Source organism: Bombina bombina, chromosome 9, assembly GCF_027579735.1.
Source record: "Bombina bombina isolate aBomBom1 chromosome 9, aBomBom1.pri, whole genome shotgun sequence".
Classification (NCBI taxonomy): domain Eukaryota; kingdom Metazoa; phylum Chordata; class Amphibia; order Anura; family Bombinatoridae; genus Bombina; species Bombina bombina.
Genome location: NC_069507.1, coordinates 177,168,925 through 177,193,844, shown reverse-complemented (window position 1 = coordinate 177,193,844; position 24,920 = coordinate 177,168,925). Strand labels below are relative to the sequence as shown.

The 24,920-nt window shown below is 35.9% G+C and overlaps 1 protein-coding gene across 1 annotated transcript in view; it reads left to right on the top strand.

Moving 5' to 3' along the window:
• The window catches only part of SLIT1 (slit guidance ligand 1), a 503,550-nt gene that overhangs the window by 133,495 nt on the left and 345,135 nt on the right, over window positions 1-24,920 (top strand). The gene's annotated exons all lie outside the window — the stretch shown is intronic.

Genomic DNA, 24,920 nt, shown 5'->3' with positions numbered 1-24,920 from the left:
AGGGATAGTCACATTACATAATGACTTTCAAGTCACAATTTAGGGGCAGCAGATTTTCCAGCATCTTGGGCAGCAGAAAAATGAAATACACAAATGTTGTAATCACTTCAGATGAAGAGGATATAGAGGGAGCTGCTAATTTGCACAGTCACATTTCTTTCTATAGGAGGCCCCCATTTGTAATTCACTCAATGAGGACTACACATGGTCTATATATGCTATTTTATATTCCCAGTAGATTTTCCTTCCAGCAAGGTTTAATGAATACAGGCAATTGAATTTGAAGGATTTGCCTCACAAAAACAACAAATCCTGTTTAAATCTTATAGAATCGAGGCTGCACAGATATATTTTTTTACACCAGTTTTGAAAAAGAAATTGTATAATGGATGTAATTATTAATTTGCATCAAAATGATACTTTAATTGATAACTTTTTCACTGTATGGAATTACACAAAGTACAAGTAAGCATATTTGAATGCAAACTCATTTTCCTATAACCGAAAGCATTCATGCGGGACATAAAAATGTGAAAGCAAGTAATACTTAATGCCTCGTTCATTAGCTTTGTTTTTTTTATATTAGGCATTACTGTGCTTCTTACTGTGTTTAAATAGGTATAAATATATTTCTTACTTAATCTCCTTTTATTTAAAGAGATTAGAGATGATACTATTTGGTATAAAACACTTACATTATCATATAATTATGTTATGCGCCCTGCTCTCTTCAGTGCAGAGAAATACTGCTTCAGATCTATTTTTCTGCATTTATCCAATTACCGTTGGTTTTCAATTATACAGTATGCTGTGGTCATATTTTTGTACTTTTGTTTTCATCATATCCTAAATTTTATAACTATCCTTCAAAAATTAGTTTGCACTCTGAATTAACAATGTAAACTTGTACAATACCCCACATAGAAACATAGAAGATATGTACAGAAACAGCAATCTCGTTTGATTACATAGAATCAGAATTTACATCAACTCTTTGAAACATTTAGTGGTTAAAGTTAAAAAGAATATTGCATTATTAAAAATAGTATATATGTGTGTATATAAATGTGTGTGTATATGTGTGTGTATATATATATATATATATATATATATATATATATATATATATACCGTATATATATATATACACACACACAGCTCTGTGTGTGTATATATATATATATATATATATATATATATATATATATATTTATATATTATGTCATGTGATCTAATTAAATAATGCTAATGCAAACCTGGGAGGGCTTCTAAAATCCCCCAAAACACATAGTATTATTTTTGCAGCCCTACCTAATCTTTACTTTTTTTTTGCATAGTAATGCAAAAGACAATAAGTTGTTTTTTATTGCTGGATTTTAGTATTGTGAAGCATGCATCATATAAGATGGTTCATTCTAAATGCTGAGTATATCTGGAAAGTATCTGAATACAGTATGAACAGTTGGGATAATAAAATGTGCTCAAAGTATACAGGCTATCAATGGAATAAGGCTGGAATAAAAGGATTCTGATTGGATTGGGCAAAGGACAATATTAAAGGGACATGGAATTCAAAATTAAACTTGCATGGTTCAGATAATGCTAACAATAAAAAACATAACTTTTCAGGTTTATTCTGTTATCAGATTTTTTTCTCTGTGCCTTGGCCTTAATCAAATAAATTATCTGACTTTGTTCAAAAAATGATATCCCAAACTTCTAGACTGGCTTTAGTATGGGATGGTTGATTTTGGACACTCCTAATGGAGCTAATGTATCTTTATCACTGAATCTTGTATCGTTAATATTTAAAGAGACATGAAACCCAAACCCAATTTTTTTTCCACGACTCAGATAGAGCATGGAATTTTAAACAGCTTTCTAATTTACTTTTGTTATCACATTTTCTTTGTTCTCTTGGTATATTTTATTTAAAACAGGGACTTGAGCTAAGGAGTGTGCACGTGTCTGGAGAGCTATGTGGTAGCAGTTTTGCAAGAATGTTATCTATTTGTAAGAGCACTCCATGGCGACACTATTTCCTGGGGTGGCTTCTTTTAGCCCAATTATGCTTTCCTGAAGTATATCAGTCTGATCCCACCTAACAAATTCAGTCCAGCCCCGAAATATCAGGCAATTATCTTCTGAACTAGGGAAATGGCAATCCCAGACGATTGTTTTGGCCTTCTTTGGGTCTCATCAGTGAGGTGCAGCCATATCCATCCAAGCACATTGGGCAACAAGTCCACATCTGGTTTCCCCCCATAACCATTAGGGAGACTTTCCCCAGGATATAATACAAATACAAACAGAAATAGTTGTTGCTTCTTCCTAATTCTGTATGTATATGTATTATGGCCTACCCAGGTATCTCTTCAACAAAGAATACCATGGGAACAAAGCACAATTGATAATAGAAGCAAATTGTAAACTTTTTTAAAATTGTATGCAATGCTTGAATAGCAAAAAAAAAAAAAAAATTGGGTTTCATATCCTGCCCTCCTGACATGACAATCACTTTGTAGAATGTTGCAAGGGCAGTGTTCTGAATTGTTCCGTATGCACGCCAGCTTCTCTGGGAACAATTTTCAGAGTTAAACTTCACACAAAATTAACACAGTAAATAATAACTCTGAGTTTAAAATATTTTTTCTTTACTACGAGTAATTAAAATTTTTATGTTGGGATTCAAGTTGGGCTCATTTTCCCTTTAAGGGGGTGGCGCAGCATACAAATTCTTTTCTAACTTATTGAATGGAGGGAGGTGAATGTCTGTTTGCTGGACGCCTTCCTTTCTGTTCCACATCTTAGAAAATACAAGCAAAGTTATGTTGTCACTTTCAAGATGTTTTGATGTTAACTAAACACTGTAATTAACCAAGTGCTGCAAGAATAACAGCAGTGATCGCATGAGTACTTGTTGCACTCAACCCTCGGAGCCGACATCTGTAGTAAACAAAAACATACAACCATTAAAGGTACTAATTAGCAGTAATTGTTAACGCATTTATGCTATTTGTAAGATTTTTTTTAATTTGGTTGTTTATATATAACTTACACATGAATTTTATCTCTGCCCATATTGTATAAATGGATATTTCTTAACAAAAATGTTGTTCATCTCAGTTGCAGGCCATATTTTCATCTACCTACAATTTATCCTTTTTCTGCCATCATTCTCAAAGGACCATTAAAGGGACAGTCTACACCAGAATTGTTATTTTTTTTTAAAAGATTGATAATCCCTTTATTACCCATTCTCTAGTTTTTCAGTTATATTTATATACCTTTTACCTCTGTGGTTATCTTGTATCTAAGCCTCTGCAGACTGCCCCCTTATTTCAGTTCTTTTGACAGACTTGCTGTTTAGCCAATCAGTGATGGCTCCTAGGTAACACCACGTGCATGAGCACAGTGTTATCTATATGACGCACATGAAATAATACCCTCTAGAGGTGAAAAACTGTCAAAATGCATTCAGAAAAGAGGCGGTCTTCAAGGTCTAATAAATTAGCATATGAACCTCCTAGGTTTAGCTTTCAACTAAGAATACCAAGAGAACAAAGCAAAATTGGTGATAAAAGTAAATTGGAAAATTATTTATAATTACATGCCCTATCTGAATCATGAAAGTTTATTTTGGACTAGACTGTCCCTTTAAATACAGTAGAATTGCATAATCAACAAGTGCATAATAAAAAGACAATGCAAAATGACTTGCTCTGAGTTTTAAATAAGCAGCAGGTTTTCTGACAAATTTTAGATTTTACTTCAATTTGATGCGTGACACGTGACAGCCATAAGCCAATCACAGACTCATATACACATAGACTATAAACTTTTGCACATGCTCAGTAGTAGCTTGTGCGTCAGAAAATGTGTATATAAAGGGACAGTGCACAATTTGATAACAGAAGTAAATTAGAAAGTCCCTTAAAAGTGTATGCTATAACTCTAATCGATAAACTTCCCTTTAATTTCTTTCAGTGTCAATTCCCCAATAATTCATTGCAGTTGTTTGCTTATTCTTACATAGTGGCAATGTCATGGTAGATATGTATTGATGAATACTGAAGAGCATTTATAAGAGCTTTACAGAATTGTGCCAGGAATTAACTTTACTTTTCTGATATGTGTATGCTAATTTTACCATTTTCTTATGCTTTACGTTTCAGTTTTATGCATCAAGTGTTGTTAAAAAATGCTACATGTAAAATGTCAGTCTGTTCCTAATTCTTATCAATAGAGCTGATAAGATAATATGCTAAAAAACAATGCAAGTTTTACTTAAAGGGAAATAAAACAAGTTGGGATAGAGACAAAATATAATAATGTGTACTTTAATTACTTTACCTGCAAATTTATACTGCAGTGCCTCACCATTAACCCTTTCTTTTTAGTTTCTGAATTGTAAAGCTCTAACTCCCCCCACACATTTCCTTCTATGGCTGTATCTATGTTTATTGTTCTTTTGGTAGAATACAAAAGTGCATAGGGATTATCTGCTGGAGCATGCATAGAAGCTGTGAACTCAGTTGAAATACAATGCCTGTGTCTAAACACTGATAAGAGTGGGCGGAGTTGGCTGCTCCAGGTAGCTTAGCTATGTAATTCATTTTGCTTATTTTTGAAAATTATTTTTAAATACTTGCCAGCAATTTTTAAACAATTTTTTAATGCAAACCTTTTTTAATTCATTAGCCCTTTTAGGATATGCACAGATCTCAACCTGTTTTATGTCCCTTTAAAATATTAGAGGGACAAGCCTTCTCTATTCTCTAAACCAGTGTGAAATGGCTCTTCCAAATAATGCAAATTGTGGCGAGAGTTTAAAGGGACAGTCAAGTATAAATTAAACTTTCATTATTCAGATAGGACTTTTAATTTTAATTGATTTTCCAATTTACTTTTATCATCAATTTTGCTTTTTTCTCTTGGTATTCTTAGTTTAAACTAAACATAGGTAGGCTCATATGCTAATTTCTAAGCCTTTGAGGGCTGCCTCTTATCACAGGCTTTTTAAATCTCTTTTCAACACAAAGAGACATAAAGTACACGTGGGCCATATAGATAACACTGTGTTCAGGCACAGGGGGTTATTTAAGATTTAGCACAATACAATGCTAAATTTAAGACAATAGATAATAAACAGTCACAGTCATGTGATCAGGGGGCTGGAAGAAGGTTCCTAGATACAAGGTAATCACAAAGGTAAAAAGTATATTAATATAACTGTGTTGGTTATGCAAAACTGGGGAATGAGTAATAAAGGGATTGGCTATCTTTTAAAACAATAACAATTCTATGGTTGACTGTCCCTTTAATTATTGATAAACAGTTTCAGTAAACAAGATGTTAAAATGATAAGAAAAAAAAAAATTAAGCTGGCTTATATGTTGATTGAGGTAAGCCTAATGAAAGGTCTTGTCAATTATCTCTTTATGCAGTGATGAGTTTTCAGTGCATGTGTACCCAAACACCAGTTTTGTGTCCTTTTAAAAAAGAAAAATATGTACTACATGAGCAAAAATAATGCTGTATACATCAGTTTTAGAATGTACGCATCTGTAGTTCATTACCCTGCATTTTGTTTTAATAAATATGGTTTATGCTTTTTTTCCGCCCTTTCATTTAGTTAGCTTAACTCTATGTTATACTGCTACAGCTGGCTGTTAGTGAACTGTATACAAAGTCTAAACCATCATGAGTGCCATAATTAGGTCCGTTTTTCCTTTAGGTTAGGAAATCCACAGAGTATATACTGTACAGATCATTTGTAGTATTTTGCTTCATAGTTATTTTATACTTAACCTATCACTGTGCAGGATACAGACTGAACATAGTCATGTTACTTAATGCTTACGTGAATAATTTTGATAATGAAAATATTAAGAAATAATATTTTATTCCCTAGCAGTATTCATTTAATTACCAGTTAACCTAGTCTCACAACAGCAGTGCATATTAATCAGTAGGCAAGTATCCAACATGTTGAGTGCTAGACTAGTATTAATTGTAACTGTATAAGTGTGTTAGCGAGCGAGCCATACAATGAATTATTATAGGATACCAATTACTCACAGCTATAAATCCTACAAATTCTTAAATTATATATTGTTCTGTAGACTCTGAAGATTTAAGCTGTGATTTTATTCTTTCACTCCATAATAAATATTATATTGTGGACTAGATATACAAATGAAGGTGGTAAGATCTATAATTTATGTACTAGAACAGAAATCAGAGGGCCCCACATATGATAGCATACACATCACAGTTTGGTCCTCCAGAAATGCAGATTTATACTCACAGTGTCCTTACCATCATACTGATGGTGCCTATGTGTGTATTAAGGAATCTTGTGAGTAAATCCATACAGTTCTTGCTGACCCTCCTGTGGTGTGTGTGATATACTATGTTTTCATCCTCTGTTTGATTTCTATTCTAGCTTCTGAAGTCTGTAAGAAGTCATAGCAGAAGAAGATAAGCAGCCTATAGCAGTGTTTTTTTTGGATTACGACCTGTGATCTGTATGATATTAAAAAAAAATCCAATTTGACCTTTACATTTGTTTATTGAGAGAATTAATGTAGTTCTGATATCAAAATTCTTGTTTTTTATTCTAAAAATGGTGGTATATTAAGCCATTTTTAAAGTTGTGTGCTCCCTGTTTGTAGTATCATCTTTGTTTGGAGCATTGCAGCATACTTTTGGTGTATTAGTTAAGCTATTGTCATTTTATATTTAACTTTCTTGCAGTTTTCAGATTAGTTCTTCATGAATATATCTCTCTACACAAAGAGATAATGTAAAACGTTACATCCAACCCAGTGTTATAAAAAAAAAGTAATTAACATATAATAAAATAAAACTTTATCTATTTATAGAACAAATAGACACTAGAGTGGACGTAGGCAACAGACTTAACCTGTTCCTAAAGAAATGGCGCAGATTAATACTAACCTTCGAATTGCAAATTCAGAGGCAGATATTATTGCCTTTTCGCCACACTGAAATATTCCTAGAAAGCTCCCTGAGGGGGGAGTGGACACATATATTCCCCTTAACGGACTCATAAAGGAGAGGGAAAGACTGAGAAAGAGGAGTGTGATCTTTGTTCAGAGAGGAGCCCCTGATAGAGAGAGAGGAGGGACCTTTTTTTTTTTTTTTCTCCACACTGAGCACTAACCAGAGGCGTAACAGATTATTGTGAAGAACTTTAAGTTCTAGTTTGAAAGGTGTGGGAGGGTACGGGGTTTGGTTAGTTCTAGTTGGGAAGGTTGGGAGGGGGGCTCGGGATGGGTTTATCAAATTCAAAAACTAGAGTTAACTACTGGTGAACACTGTCGAGATTTCATGTATGTTACAGACATCTAAATTGCTGTTTTGATGAGAAATGCTTAATGACTTTGTGCCCAACTGCGATTGGGCTTGACTTGTATTTAATAGATGTGAATACTGTTCTTCACCTATGTTGCTCTTAATAAAAAGAATTTAAAAAAAAAAAAAAAACTTTATAAAGTTACACTAATAACAAGGTTTCAAAAATATGCATGATATACTTGAAGAGCTTCAAGTGAAACAGAGACTATAATTACACCAATTAAGTGAATACGTTCAAAGATGCTTATGTATTAGAATCATCTTTTAAACATGGGCTTGCAATGAAATGTCGCAGATAGCTCTAAATTTAGTTTTGCTGAACCATCTATATTGTGATTTTCAATCACTTTCACTCTAATGTCAATCAACTGTCTCTTAGTCTCTTTAATATTCTCTCAGCTCATTCACTTTTTTGTGATTGTCAATACATCTTTTACTCATTGGTATGGGTCTTTCTGATTTTTGTCAGCCATGTGTATCTTTCTGATATTGCTTGAAAACAGAATGGAGATATGTCTGAAACCTTTCTACAGATATAAATAAAGCTAATAATGATAGGTCAAAGAAAATTGCTGCAGCAGGTACAGAAGTCTTAGAAACACTGTAGGTAAGCAATATACAGGTTTAGTTAGAGAAACTATAGAATTGAACTTGGAAGACACATTAACCAGATATGGATACAGCTGAAGCACACCAGACAGAAATTGACAGGATTGTATTAACATTAAATAATAATAAAAAAAATATTAAAAGCATCTTATTAAATTGTTGTTGTAAATAAGAGTCTTAGTAGCACTGACAATAATATACAATCAAAAACTAAATTTAGGACTCACTGTATCTCCTCCAGTAACCTGGTGTCCCATCCAAATGATCCGCCAACCAAGAGGAACTCTGGTACTAAGCCACAAAGACAGAGGACTGGTGGAGATCAAATTCAATGAGAATCCAAGTGTAGGATACAGGGTAGTGATATTTTACAAGCCACTCAGCATATTGATGTAAAAAATATATACTATTTATTTAGAACATGTTTTTAAAAAGAATTACATAGGGAGTGTGTTTGGAACACATAACACTCCAACTGAAGAAACATTCAAGATTAGACAATCCAACAACTTGGAAGTAGAAGAGGTTTCGGCAAACTCAAAGTCAGGAACAGGCTGGACCTGCAGCTTGGATGGAGGACAGGACTTGGTAATTTTTTATTTTTTTATTAAGGTTTTGCAGAGAACAAGTTACATCATGAAATAAATAACAACAAAATACATCAACAATATTTTACATGTATACATATTTGTTTTTCTTAATATAACCATCTTATCTCTTCTTGGGAGAGTTAGAAATAAAAGACAACCAACAATATACATGATATTCCACCATACATTTTCTTGTAGTGGAATTCTTATATGTAATTATAAAATCTATAATACTATTATTTAAGATTTTCCTTAAAGTACACACCAACTTAAACCTTCTATAAGAAAAAAAAAGTTATAATATTCAAATTTAGAACCTATTACACTTTAAATAATCATATCAATATAAATCAACATATCATAGTTACCCCTTAAAGGGACATTGTACACTAGATTTTTCTTTTCATAAATGTTTTGTGGATAATCCATTTATATATCCCACCCTGAAGTGATTTGATAACAATGTATCATGTTGCTTATTTGTTAATAACATTGTGCTGATTTTCAGATTCCTAGCCAAGCTCCAAATTATCAGATGTAAACCCAAGTCTACAGATTCTAGATTGTGTAATCTGTCTTTTCATATGCAGGGAAGGGGGGAGTTTCTGCTCTTTCTGCTTCCCCAGCCCATTTCACTGGGTTTGCCAGCCTAACCTAATCAACAGTGCTAAACTGGGAACTTCTAAGTAAGTTTTTAAAAGGTTTTATACTGGATTTTTATATCGGTATCTTGTGCATATTTTTATTTGTAGTAGTGTCTATTACATGCAGTTATATGAAAATAGGTGTACACTGTCATTTTAACTGTATATATAAAAAAAAGGATTATATTTTTAACTCTCATTCTCTTCATCTCCATCTTCTTCGCATCTCCCCCACCCCCCATTCTTCCATGAAAATCCATTGGCCTCTTGGTCTAATTTACAACATTTTGTAATAGTTGTAGAATGGATATATAATTTGTTTTTGAAAGCCAGTCTCTTGACATAAAAGGAATTTCTCACATTTCTGAATTCAACTCATTGGGGTAGATTTATCATTGTGCGAGTGGACATGATACGATATAGCGTATCATGTCTGCTGCACATTGATAAATGATTTATCATTACACCAGCAGTTCTTGTGAACTGCTGGTGCAATGCTGCCCCCTGCAGATTTGCGCCCAATTGGCCGCTAGCAGGGGGTGTCAATCAATCCGATTGTATTCGATGGGGTTGATTTCTGTCCGCGGCCTCAGAGCAGGCAGACAAGTTATGGCTTGCGTGGAAACAGGGGCATTAAGCTCCATACGGAACTTGATAAATCGGCCCCATTATAAGTCCATCCACATGAAGAAGAGCATAAACCTGTTCTCTTACAACTTGATTTCAAAGAATATGAATAAAATTCCTCAGTGATAGCGGACTTGGTAATCTTATAATAAAAACAGACTATTGGCAGATCTCTTTATCTAAATTAGTCTTCTCCCTTTTTCATGAGTGCCAAATTATCTTACGCTCATGCGCTTTAGTGTCTTATCCAAATCAACGTATCTTTGCTCTTTCTCTCGCTCTCTCTTATCCAAGTCCCTCTTGATTTGTAATTAACGTATTTCTCTCTCTTCTGAACAATAATCTGTCACTCTAATGAGTGTCGTTATTTGCTCTTTCTCTTTGTAAATCTACCAAAGAGTCCGTATGTTACAAAGTCCAAGATCACAAATCACTATAATAGGATGTTCCACCAAGGATTCTAGAACTGGCTGCTTTTCTCTTCCACTCAGTAATTCTTCTTCCAAGTATTTTGTTCCAACTGTCACAACATGAAAAAACAAAGCAAAACTCTGATTCACATGTAATTCAATAATTAAAATCAGCGCAATTACATGTGTACTTACTCATATAAAACAACAGCAAACAGTGATACAAACACAGAAGGTCAGTCCACTGGTCTCCACCGATCAGATCACCACAGTGATGTTTTAGTCTTCCCGTCTCTAATAGAAAAGTTCTGCTATTCCTCCGGATAGAGTCCCACAAACAGGGCACACTACTCGGCATTCTCGTCTATGGATCCTCAGTGTAGCCAAGATAAGTGGTTACTGCTCTTTTCCTAGTTTAACACATGGTACTTCTATATAGATTTGACACAATTGCAGTTTTATATATATATGTCAGCCCTATGTGACACCCTTTGTTGTCCCCACACCCTGCTTGAGAAACCCTGTATAGCATATTATACTGCATATAACAAGGAAATACAGCTGCACACCATCATTGGTTTGTGGGCTTCCTTGATTATTTTAATGATAGAGAAATAGTATCAGATAGTTACCATGACAACCAGATGAAGCAATTATTTTGTTATCACTATTGTTTTTATTACAATATTTGTCTTGTTTTCAGCTACTGGGTTGAACTCTTGCTGCGTTTCCCAAAAGCCTCTGTCAGAAACAACAGCTGTGGAAGCAGACTCTGGTATCCCATATCCCTCCTCTTCATCAGTATCAGAGAGATGTGGGATTCTCCAGTTCTTGCATAACATGTTACTGTGGTTTGTGTCCCTCTGGGTATAATTAATGGCTACTTCTTAGTAAGTTATTTTACCCCTTGAACCCCATAGATGTGTTTCAAATACTTGGAAGAAACAGTCTTCTTATGAAATTAGATTTATTAGTTTTTATTTATCTTTGCCATTAACCAGTGTTTCTTTTTGGTTTGGTTCCCAGAAATGTACTATTAGATTGTGCAATGTGTCATTCTATTATTATTATTAAAGGGTTGTACAACACAAAATTTAACTTTTATGATTTAGACAGACCATGCTGCTTTAAAAAGCTTTCCAATTTACTTTTGTTATAAAATTTGCTCCTCTCTGGTGTATACTTTCCATGAAAGCATATATAAGACTGCTCATGAGGGTGGACGTGACTTGAAAGCTATATATATAACATTATTACAGACACTGGGGGGCACTTTTTTTTCTGTCAAATTCTAAAGTTTCCATTTTCTGTCCCACTACATCATGTGATAGCCATCAGCCAATCACAAAATGCATATACTTATAAACAGTGAATTCTTGCACATGCTCAGTTGGAGCTGGTGCCTCAGAAAATGTGCATATAAAAAGATTGTGCACATTCTGATAATGGAAGTGAATTGGAAAGTTGTTTAAAATTGCTGCTCTCTCTGAGTCATTAACCCCTTAGTGACCAGAGCACTTTTCCATTTTCTGTCCGTTTGGGACCAAGGCTATTTTTACATTTTTGCGGTGTTTGTGTTTAGCTGTAATTTTCTTCTTACTCATTTACTGTACCCACACATATTATATACCGTTTTTCTCGCCATTAAATGGACTTTCTAAAGATACCATTATTTTCATCATATCTTATAATTTACTATAAAAAAAATGATAAAATATGAGGAAAAATGGAAAAAAACACACTTTTTCTAACTTTGACCCCCAAAATCTGTTACATATCTAAAACCACCAAAAAACACCCATGCTAAATAGTTTCTAAATTTTGTCCTGAGTTTAGAAATACCCAATGTTTACATGTTCTTTGCTTTTTTTGCAAGTTATAGGGCCATAAATATAAGTAGCACTTTGCTATTTCCAAACCATTTTTTTCCAAAATTAGCGCTAGTTACATTAGAACACTGATATCTTTCAGGAATCCCTGAATATCCCTTGACATGTATATATTTTTTTTTTGTAGACATCCCAAAGTATTGATCTAGGCCAATTTTGGTATATTTCATACCACCATTTCACCGCCAAATGCGATCAAATACAAAAAATTGTTCACTTTTTCACAAATTTTTTCACAAACTTTAGGTTTCTCACTGAAATCATTTACAAACAGCTTGTGCAATTATGGCATAAATGGTTGTAAATTCTTCTCTGGGATCCCCTTTGTTCAGAAATAGCACACATATATGGCTTTGGCGTTGCTTTTTGGTAATTAGAAGGCCGCTAAATGCCACTGCGCACCACAAGTGTATCATGCCCAGCAGTTAAGGGGTTAATTAGGGAGCTTTTAGGGAGCTTGTAGGGTTAATTTTAGCTTTAGTGTAGTGTAGTAGACAACCCCAAGTATTGATCTAGGCACATTTTGGTATATTTCATGCCACCATTTCACCGCCAAATGCGATCAAATTAAAAAAAAACGTAAAATTTTTCACAATTTTAGGTTTCTCACTGAAATCATTTACAAACAGCTTGTGCAATTATGGCACAAATGGTTGTAAATGCTTGTCTGGGATCCCCTTTGTTCAGAAATAGCAGACATATATGACTTTGGCGTTGCTTTCTGGTAATTAGAAGGCCACTAAATCCTGTTGCGCCTCACACGTGTATTATGGCTAGCAGTGAAAGGGTTAATTAGGGAGTTTGTAGGGAGCTTGCAGGGTTAATTTTAGCTTTAGTGTAGAGATCAGCCTCCCATCTGACACATCCCACCCCCTGATCCCTCCCAAACAGCTCCCTTCCCTCCCCCACCCCACAATTGTCCCCGCCATCTTAAGTACTGGCAGAAAGTCTGCCAGTACTAAAATAAAAGGGTTTTTAAAAAAAAATGAATTTTTTTTTTAGCATATTTACATATGCTACTGTGTAGGATCCCCCCCTTAGCCCCCAACCTCCCTGATCCCCCCCAAAACCGCTCTCTAACCCTCCCCTCTGCCTTATTGGGGGCCATCTTGGGTGTAGTGTAGTACACTTTAGTGTAGTGTAGTAGACAACCCCAAGTATTGATCTAGGCACATTTTGGTATATTTCATGCCACCATTTCACCGCCAAATGCGATCAAATTAAAAAAAACGTAAAATTTTTCACAATTTTAGGTTTCTCACTGAAATCATTTACAAACAGCTTGTGCAATTATGGCACAAATGGTTGTAAATGCTTGTCTGGGATCCCCTTTGTTCAGAAATAGCAGACATATATGACTTTGGCGTTGCTTTCTGGTAATTAGAAGGCCACTAAATCCTGTTGCGCCTCACACGTGTATTATGGCTAGCAGTGAAAGGGTTAATTAGGGAGTTTGTAGGGAGCTTGCAGGGTTAATTTTAGCTTTAGTGTAGAGATCAGCCTCCCATCTGACACATCCCACCCCCTGATCCCTCCCAAACAGCTCCCTTCCCTCCCCCACCCCACAATTGTCCCCGCCATCTTAAGTACTGGCAGAAAGTCTGCCAGTACTAAAATAAAAGGGTTTTTAAAAAAAAATGAATTTTTTTTTTAGCATATTTACATATGCTACTGTGTAGGATCCCCCCCTTAGCCCCCAACCTCCCTGATCCCCCCCAAAACCGCTCTCTAACCCTCCCCTCTGCCTTATTGGGGGCCATCTTGGGTACTGGCAGCTGTCTGCCAGTACCCAGTTTACAATAAAAAAATGCTTTTTTTTTGTTTTTTTTGGTTTTTTTCTGTAGTGTAGCTTCCCCCCCCCCCACCCCCCACAGACTAACCCCCACCACCTTGCTTATTGTTTAACATTTTTTTTTTAATATATTTTTTATTTCCCATTTTCTGTAGTGTAGCGGTTCCCACCCGCTCCCTCCCCGTGCACGCGCCCGCCCCCACCCTCCCGTGCACGCGCGCGCGCCCGTGCGCGCCCCCAGCCACCCCCGCCCACGATCCCGCCCCCCTTCACATCCACATGGCCATCGATGGCCGCCACCCCGCCTCCCGGTCCGGCTCCCACCCACCAACGCAGGTAGCCACCGATCTCCGGTGCAGAGAGGGCCACAGAGTGGCTCTCTCTGCACCGGATGACTTAAAAAGGTTATTGCAGGATGCCTCCATATGGAGGCATCACTGCAATAACCGGAAAGCAGCTGGAAGCGAGCAGGATCGCTTCCAGCTGCTTTCCACACTGAGGACGTGCAGGGTACGTTCTCAGGCATTAACTGCCTTTTTTCTGAGGACGTACCCTGCACGTCCTCAGTCGTTAAGGGGTTAAAGTATAATTTTTAATTGAGGGTTGCTTTAAACAAATTTGATCATGGAAGAAAACTGAAAAGTTAAGATTTTTTTAAGTTGCAGATGATAAAATTAAACTTTAATGGTTTGGATACAACATACAGTACAGTTTAAAAAAAAAAAAAAAAAAATTCAAATGTTTACTTCACTTTGTTCACTTGGTATCCCTTGTTGAAGAGTAAACCTATGTAGGTTCATAGGAGCATTGGGGTGTGCACGTGTCTTTAGCTTTGAATGGTAGCACTGTTTGCAACAATGTATTACATTACTACAAACATTATAGGAAACACTGCTGCCATAGAGTACTAAAGACACGTGCATATTGTCAAGCTCCTGTAAGCCTGCTAGGTTTATTCCTTAACAAAGGATACAAAATGAACCAAGCAAATTTGCTAACAAAAGTAAATTCATGATTATGTTCACAAAGAAAATTTAGTAACGTGATACATATTTCAATTCTCTATAGTACTTTACTTATATCTTTAAATGTTTTGAGTGCAAGATAAATTAATTTCATGGTATCTTAAACCTACACATCCTAGTGCTATCACGTTAATTGTTTAGTAGGAAATTTCAACAGTTGGTTGTTTGAGTTAAAGGGACAGTATACACCAATTTTTATATAACTGTATGTAATAGACACTACTATAAAGAATAATATGCACAGATACTGATCTAAAAATCCAGTATAAAACCTTTTAAAAACTTACTTAGAAGCTTCTAGTTTAGCTCTGTTTAAACGGTTACTGAAACACCCACTGCAAGTGGGAAATATCAGACACTCCCCCCCACCCCTTCCTTTCATATGAAAAGACCCTTTACACTAACAGAAGCAAGCTGGAGCAGGTATACGTCGGTATTCTCCTAAAACTTTGGGGCTTGGTAAGGACTATCCATTTAAAAAAAAAAAAAAAAAAAAACTTTATTTGCTATATAAATAGATCATCTGCAAAACAGTTATGCAAAGAAAATAACGAGTGTATAATGTCTCTTTAAGTGTTGAACTTCATGTGACTCACTAAAAATAAGAAAGAAATGCTTTGATAAGGTGTATGCACTGCAATTTTTTGCAGGATAAGTGGCATGGCTTAGTTAAAAAGATTTTGGTGTATTTAACCACTTTGTCTCTGGGAAAGAAAGAAAGCAAGAAAGAAAGAAGAAAGATTTTAAACTATGTACAACAAATGATAAAGATTTAGTTGTGGTCTCACAAAATAAATTAATCTTTTATATAGCATTTTGCTATGTTAAGTATTTAATTCAGGTTTGTTTGACAAAACCTGTCTTCAGATTGGATAAAACATACAGAGTGATGAAAGAAAAAAATTCTGGACAAATTTTCATTAAATTGTTCCGGTGGCCATGTGCAAAAATGAAACAGAAAATTTGGAAGCCTCCTATAGTTTACCAACATGACATAAATTAATACTGCATTACTAATTTATGTTGCGGCTCCTAAGCCTACCTAAGTAGGCTTTTCAACAAAGGATACCAAAAGAACAAAACAAATGAGATAAAAATAAATTGGAAAATTGCTTAAAATTGCATAGTCTATAGGAACCATTACAATTTAATTTTGACCTTTACAGTCCCATTAAGATAGTGTTTATAGATGTTGATATGATTTTATTGGTTATACTGAAAGTATGTCGTTTTTATCTAAATCTTTACGCATTATACACAAAGACTTATAAGCATGTTGATTCCTTGACTACCAGGGAGGGTATGAAACTCGTTATCGTATTGCTATTTTCAGAACACAGGGCCTAAAATGAATAAAACTTGAATGCAATGTTCTTCTATGTCGTAGTGCATTTAGAAATGTATTTTATGTTTCTAAGTGAGCTTTTTTTATATAGAATAATGGACTTAGCAAACTTGAAAAGCTTTTGTTACAATATTTTTTAAGGCCTGGATTCTAAAACATCAGAAGTCCCTTGTGGACACATAAAGAAGTTTAGTGATATTTTTGCTTTTTTTTGTTTTGTTAAACAAACTTTATAAACTATTTAAAAATGACATGCAAATAAATGAGCAATAAATGCTTTTACAGAACAAATTACTAAGCAATGCACCCCCACTATATATTTACAAAACATTTTGGTGTTAGGGTTCAAAAGTCCATAGTCCTCATCAAGTTTGTGTCCATTAGCAAAACTATCATCAATATCATGTTGCTTGATCCATTCCAAACCACTAAAAATCTACTGTTTAAATAAGAATAAAAAAACATAAATTAGAAAACCACGTATCACCAAAATCAAGTTTAACACAGAAAAAAAGTGAAAAATGATAAGAAATATGATTTCCACATGATTTTATATGTTCAAAATAAAACATAACAGTTAATTCATCTCAAATTGATGATGACTGCTGGCTATGTTTGAATGCAGTTTCATTTTTACTTGACCATTAATATTAATTCATGACACATGGAATTACGTTTTTTTTATAATACTTTCCGTAATTTTCCAATTAACGTTTAAACCTCCAGCTACTCTGTTACAATCATTAGTGAAAATACTGATGATTGCATATAATTAGTGCAATAGGTTCATAGTTTAAAAGTTTATATTAGAATTAAGCATGTGCAAGAACTATAAAAGTGAAAAAAGCTGGAACAACCAAGAAATATCACTCGAAAATGGCTTAAATGGCAATAGGTTCAAACTGTAGAATATGAAAATGGTCAAAAATAATGTGCAAAGTGCTGGAAAAAATGTTTTTATTGATTGGAATAACACCCTTTAATTCTCCCCATAAATGCTATAAAGGGTGTTATTGTACCACAAATGCATTTGAAAACCTCGTGATTAATGAGTTTTGTTGTTTTCAAATGTATTAGAATGAATAAGAACTTGAATTCTCTATGAAAAGCCACACAATAAAATAATGGGAATTCAAATAGTTAGTGTTAGTTAGTTAGTCAGTAAGTCAGTTATGGCTAGATTACGAGTTTCAGTAGTTATGGGTATTACGCTACAAAGCCGTAACATAAAACTCATAACTAAAGTGCTAAAAAGTACACTAACACCCATAAACTACCTATTAACCCCTAAACCGAGGCCCTCCCGCATCGCAAACACTAAAATAAAATTATTAACCCCTAATCTGCTGCTCCCAACATCGCTGCCACTATAATAAACATATTAACCCCTAAACCGCCGTACTCCCGCATTGCAAACACTAGTTAAATATTATTAACCCCTAATCTGTTGCCCCAAAATCGCTGCCACCTACCTACACTTATTCACCCCTAATCTGACGCCCCCAATGTCGCCGCCACCTACATTACAGTTATTAAACCCTAATCTGCCACCCCCAACAGCCACCAACTACCTACACTTATTAACCTCTAATCTGCCGCCCCCAATTAATTAAATACAATTAACTAAATTACAAAAAGAAATAAACACTAAATTACACATAGTAAAAAAGAAATTATCAAATATTTAAACTAATTACACCTAATATAATAGCCCTATCAAAATAAAAAAGCCCCCCAAAATAAAAAAACCCTAAACTAAACTAAACTAAACTGCCAATAGCCCTTAAAAGGGCCTTTTGCTGGGCATTGCCCCAAAGAAAGCTCTTTTACCTGTAAACAAAATACAAACAACCCCCAACAGTAAAACACACCACCCACACAACCAAACACCCCAAATAAAATCCTATCTAAAAAAACCTAAGCTCCCCATTGCCCTGAAAAGGGCATTTGAATGGGCATTGCCCTTAAAAGGGCATTTAGCTCTTTTTCAGCCCAAACCCTAAGCTAAAAATAAAACCCACCCAATAAACCCTTAAAAAAACCTAACACTAACCCCCGAAGATCCACTTACAGTTTTTGAAGACCGGACATCCATCCTCAACGAAGCCAGGAGAAGTCTTCATCCAAGCGGCAAGAAGTCCTCAACGAAGCCGGGAGAAGTCTTCATCCAAGCGGCAAGAAGTGGTCCTCCAGGCGGGCAGAAGTCTTCATCCAGACGGCAACTTCTATCTTCATCCTTCCGATGCGGAGCGGCTCCATCTTCAAGACATCCGGTGCGGAGCATCCTCTTCTGTCGACGGCTCTTCAAGAATGAAGGTTCCTTTAAGGGACATCATCCAAGATCGCGTCCCTTGAATTCCGATTGGCGTCCCTTGAATTCTATCAGCCAATCGGAATTAAAGGTGAAAAAATCCTATTGGCTTATTGGATCAGCCAATAGGATTGAGCTTCAATCCTATTGGCTGATTGGATCAGCCAATAGGATTGAGCTTGCATTCTATTGGCTGTTCCAATCAGCGGCAGATTAGGGGTTAATAAGTGTAATGTAGGTGGCGGCGACATTGGGGGCGGCAGATTAGGGGTTAATAAGTGTAAGTAAGTGGCGGCGGTGTCGGGGCGGCAGATTAGGGGTTAATAAGTGTAATGTAGGTGTCAGCGATGTCGGGGGTGGCAATAGGGGTGTTTAGACTTTAGGTTTATGTTAGGGTGTTAGGTGTAAACATACATTTTCTTTCCCCATACGAATCAATGGGGCTGCGTTACGGAGCTTTATGCTCCTTTATTGCAGGTGTTAGGCTTTTTTTAGCCAGCTCTCCCCATTGATGTCTATGGGGAAATCATGCACGAGCACGTAAAACCAGCTCAAAGCAGCGCTGGTATTTGTGTGTGGTATGGAGCTCAATTTTGCTCAACGCTGACATATTGCCTGCTAACGCTGGGTTTTTGCAAACCTGTAATAGCAGCGCTATAGGGAGGTGAGCAGTGGAAATAACTTGCAAGTTAGCACCGAGCCGCTCATAACGCAAAACTCGTAATCTAGCCGTTTGTTAGTTAGTTAGACTCCACCGTAAAGGGACAGGGTATTCAAAACGTATTCTCTGTACCATCTAACATATGTTTAAGTGCTTTGATTATGATTTTTTTAAATAGATAATCATGTGTTGAATAAAACCAAAATGATCACATTTGCTTTGTTTTCTTGGTATTTTATATTGAAGAGTAAATCTGGGTTGGCCGAAAGGAGCTCAGGAGCGTGCACGTGTCTTCAGCAGTCTATGGCAGCAGTGTTTGCTGCTATGTATAACATTACTTTAAACAATGTTGCAAACACTGCTGCCAGATGACTAAAGACACGTGCACAATCCTGAGTTTACCAAGGATTACTCTTCAACAAAGAATACCAAGAGAACTAAGCAAAACTGGTAATAGTAGTAACTTGGAAGTTTGTTTAAAATACCATGCTCTATCCAAGTTTAATTTTGACTTTACTGTCCGTTTAACATTTATACAGACAAAAACATTTTTGACATGTGCAAATGCAGCTCTGTCATATGCATGATAAAATATTTTTTGAGAACAACGTCCCTTTAATATATGTTGGGTAATAATAGGTATTATTTATCAGCTGACAATTATAAGTTGTTAGCTGATGCCGTTGCACCGAGCACTTTGCATCCCCTTGGGTGAGAAAAGTGCTATATAAATAATACAATTATTGGTATGTGTTCTATGTAAATTAAATCTCTCTGTTATATAAACAGATGTCCATGACTCATTTTAAGGCTTATGGTAATCTAGCAAATCTTAATCAGAACAGAATGATACAAGCCAATTACTATAAAATTTAATATCTGGAAAAAAATAACTGCATATATTTTTGCCTGAACAGAATGATACAATCCAATTACTATAAAATGTAATGTCTGAAAAATAACTGCATATATTTTTGCCTGATTGCAATGGGTACAGGAAATTCATTTTAATGTTTGCTGAAGAATATAAAAAGATGCAAGTGTGAATATAATGCACAGTAAGATTCTTTCTCGGTTTCTCAAAGCCTGTAGCAGGAAGCAGAATAAATATATGCCAGATGTATTTCATCAGCTTTATCCTTTGAATACACTAAAAACAGAAGGCTATCTATATATACAGTATATATAAATATATATATATATATATATATATATAAATGTGCAAAAAGTCCAGCACTCACTATACCGTGATGCTACCGGGGTGCTTCCCATTCAGTTATCATATACAAGACTAAAGAGAGCACTCGCCGTAATTTTCATATCAATCAAAGGTGTTTATTTTCTGTGAACGTTTTCGGGGAGTGACTCTGTCTTCAGACGGGGTTTATTTGGAATTATCTGAGGACGGGGTCACTCCCCGAAAACGTTCACAGAAAATAAACACCTTTGATTGATATGAAAATTACGGCGAGTGCTCTCTTTGGTCTTGTGTGTGTGTATATATATATATATATATATATATATATATATATATATATATATATATATATACAATCGTATGCAAAAGTTTAGGCACCCCTGACAATTTCCATGATTTTCATTTATAAATAATTGGGTGTTTGAATCAGCAATTTTATTTTGATCCGTCAAATAACTGAAGGACAGTAATATTTCAGTAGTGAAATGAGGTTTATTGGTTTAGCAGAAAATGTGCAATATGCATCAAAACAAAATTAGACAGGTGCATAAATTTGGGCACCCCAACAGAAATATTGTATCAATATTTAGTAGAGCCTCCTTTAGCAGAAATAACAGTCTCTAGACGCTTCCTTTAGCCTGTAATGAGTGTCTGGATTCTGGATGAAAGTATTTTAGACCATTCCTCCTTGCAAAACATCTCCAGTTCAGTTAGGTTTGATGGTTGCCGAGCATGGTCAGCCCGCTTCAAATCACCCCACAGATTTTCAATGATATTCAGGTCTGGGTACTGGGATGGCCATTCCAGAACATTCTACTTGTTCCTCTGCATGAATGCCAGAGTAGATGTTGAGGAGTGTTTTAGGTAGTTGTCTTGTTGAAATAGCCAGCCCCGAATAACTTCAACTTTGTGACTGATTCCTCAACATTATTCTCAAGTATCTGCTGATATTGAGGGGAATCCATGCGACCCTCAACTTTAACAAGATTCCCAGTACCAGCACTGGCCACACAGCCCAACAGCATGATGGAGCATCCACCAAATTTTACTGTGGTAGCAAGTGTTTGTCTTGGAACGCTGTGTTCTTTTGCCACCATGCATAACGCCCCTTGTTATGACCAAATAACTCAATCTTTGTTTCATTAGTCCACAGCACCTTCTTCCAAAATGAAGTTGGCTTGTTGAAATGTGCGTTTGCATACCTCAAGCGACTCTGTTTGTGGCGTGTGTGTAGAAAAGGCTTCTTCCGCATCACTCTCCCATACAGCTTCTGCTTGTGCAAAGTGCGCTGAATTGTTGAACGATGCACAGTGACACCATCTGCAGCAAGATGATGTTGTAGGTCTTTGGAGGTGGTCTGTGGGCTGTTTTTGAACGTTCTCACCATCCTTTGCCTTTGGCTCTCCATTATTTTACTTGGCCTGCCACTTCTGGCCTTAACAAGAACTGTGCCTGTGGTCTAAAATGTCCTCACTATGTTCCTCACAGTGGACACTGACAGCTTAAATCTGGTAGCTGATAGCTTTTTGTAGCCTTCCCCTAAACATAATGTTGAACAATCTTTGTTTTCAGGTCATTTGAGAGTTGTTTTGAGGTCCCCATGTTGCCACTCTTCAGAGGAGAGTCAAAGAAAACAACAACTTGCAATTGGCCACCTTAAAGGGACGCTCAAGTCAAAATTAAACTTCATGAATTAGATACAGCATGCAATTTTAAATACCTTTCCAATTTACTTCCATTAACAAAATGTGCACAGTCTTTTTATATTTACACTTTTTAAATCACCAACTCCTACTGAGCATGTGCAAGAATTCACATCATATACGTATATGCATTTGTGATTGGTTGATGGCTGTCACATGATACAGGAGGAGTGGAAATAGACATAACTTTGCAATTTAACAAAAATCTAGTACTCATTTGAAGTTCAAACTAAGTGCTATTGCATTGTCTTATCATGCATTTGTTGATTATGCAAATCTGCTGTATTGACTGGTCCTTTAAATACATTTTCTCATGATTTGATGCACCTGTCTGTGAAGTTCAAGGCTTAATGGGCTCACCAAACCAATTGTGTGTTCCAATTAATCGGAACAGTCAACATGGTTAACAGTGGTTCTAGCTGTAGGAGCTAGGTAATCCTTTACAATATAATATATCTGTAAGATGCTGCAGGCAGCTGGGAGTCAGTGAGAGTACTTCTCATACCAATACATCACAGTATTAAAATAGTATAAAAACAAAACAAAAGTTCTTACCGATGCCTCCTGTAATCCTGGCCGGTCTTAAGGTAGAGGCTGAATCTCCACTGTAGTTCCGCTCTGGAAATCCTTTCCGGGATCCGACACCTGATCGTGTCCATAGCGTTTGCTTCCTCCAGTCAGCTCTCCATACCCTCCTCGGCCGTTTGCAGAGGCGCGGTTCAGACTCCACTGATCGATGCGTCCGATGACGTCAGCTCTCCTAAAAACAGCTGCTGTGTAGAACGGAACTCACTCCGGATAACGTAACCTGGACACTGAAGCTTGCCGTGCTCACTGGGGTTAAAGTTAGCAACAAAGTAAAAAGTAGGAAGGAGCACCGGCTGCGAGATGAAGTTTAAAAATATTCTTTATTCACACCTTTGGTGTCTGTTTAAAAAGTTCCACATAGAAGGCACAAACATGGGTAAAAAAATTTGAAATGGTCAGCAAATAGCAACTGACATGTTTCGGCTAAGTAGCCGTCCTCATAAGCAGCTTAATTTGCATATCTTACCCACAATTCTCTTGTGCATTGGAAACATTGTATATTAAGAATTTCTGGGGAAAAGCAAGCGGGGATACTTGCCTAGATGTACTAATTTCCTATGGAAATATTTACATTGATTTAATTTTGAGACATGGAGGATTTTAATTTCAGTTTTTTATCTCCCCCCATAATTTTAATGAATTTTGGTTTAACCATGAAAATAGCTTTTCCAATGCAGCAACCAGAAATCTATCTCCTATTGATGAGTTCCAAAAAGAACGAAACAGGCTTGTCTAGTGAGTGATTTCTGGTTTTCTGTCATAATCCTGTTTAAAAGGATCGCTGCATCAAAACAGTATTTGTGAAGCAAGAAAACTGAGAATTTGCATATCTAATTTGCATATCTTACCCACAATTCTCTTGTGCATTGGAAACTTTGTGTATTAAGAATTTCTGGGGAAAACAAGCGGGGATACGTGCCTAGATGTACTAATTTCCTATGCAAATATTTACATTGATTTAATTTTGAGACATGGAGGATTTTAATTTCAGTTTTTTATCTCCCCCATAATTTTAATGAATTTTGGTATATATATATATATATATATATATATATATATATATATATATATATATATATATATATGAAAAAGTATAGAAAGAGACAGGGGCACACTTTGTGTAATACGTTCACAATCAGTGTATAGATAATAGTGGGGGAAATATCCGCGCTCACCTGGTGTACCCTCAAGTAGTGAGGTACTTTAAATGCACTTCTGTTGGTATACTCTGTTCCTTTGCACCCTTTCCGTTTGTCCACAGTCCTTCAGTGCTTGGTACGTCTCCAGCAGGTCACCGTAGTCCGTTGCCAGTAGTATAGGGAGTAAGGGGGTATTATATGTATAGGTGTAGGTGTCTAATATTTACCAATTGACAACACTATACAATATAACAGAGTGTAATACCATAGATTTATTAGATAGCTTAAAAAGACACAAATGTCTCTTAAAAGTTCAATATGAACAGATATAATACAAGTGTACAAACATACATACAGGACATGAGCCGTAGTGCAGACAAGTAAACAGATCCTTGTATAAAGGCCCGTTTGCAAGTTCAGACTAAATTGCTCCACAAGTAGATTACAATATAAAATACAAAATACACAGTTTAGGGAGCACCAAAGGCTTAACTCTGAGCTGCCTTGCTATATTAGTAACGTTGCAGCCGAGTACCTTATGCAGCTCCGTGTATATATATATATATTAGACATGGGCAGTCTGTATCTGTGGGCCAGACCTTAGGATGGTGCTCTTTCACAAGCATAAATCCGACTCTGAATAGAGCCAAAGTCAACGAGGGGCCACCTATTTCTGTCTAATATATATAGATTTATATGCAGGGTGGAAAAATATAATTATAGTTTACTTGGTTAAAAGTTATTTGCACAGAGGGAGAAGGTTATTGAACAAACAAAAAAAAAAAGAAATGAAGAAATGCCCAGTAGCAGCATTTAGTAGCAGAGGATAGTGGGAATTGTAGTTTAATATTTTGTTCTGCATTGTGTTGTGGCCTGTAAATCTGTGAGTAACTGCAGTGATGTCCTGCTACCTGGAAATCAGGCTATACACACACAGACAACATGGCTCTAATTTATATTGGTCTGCAGAAACCTGTACCCACCCATGAAAAAAAAAATCTAAAAA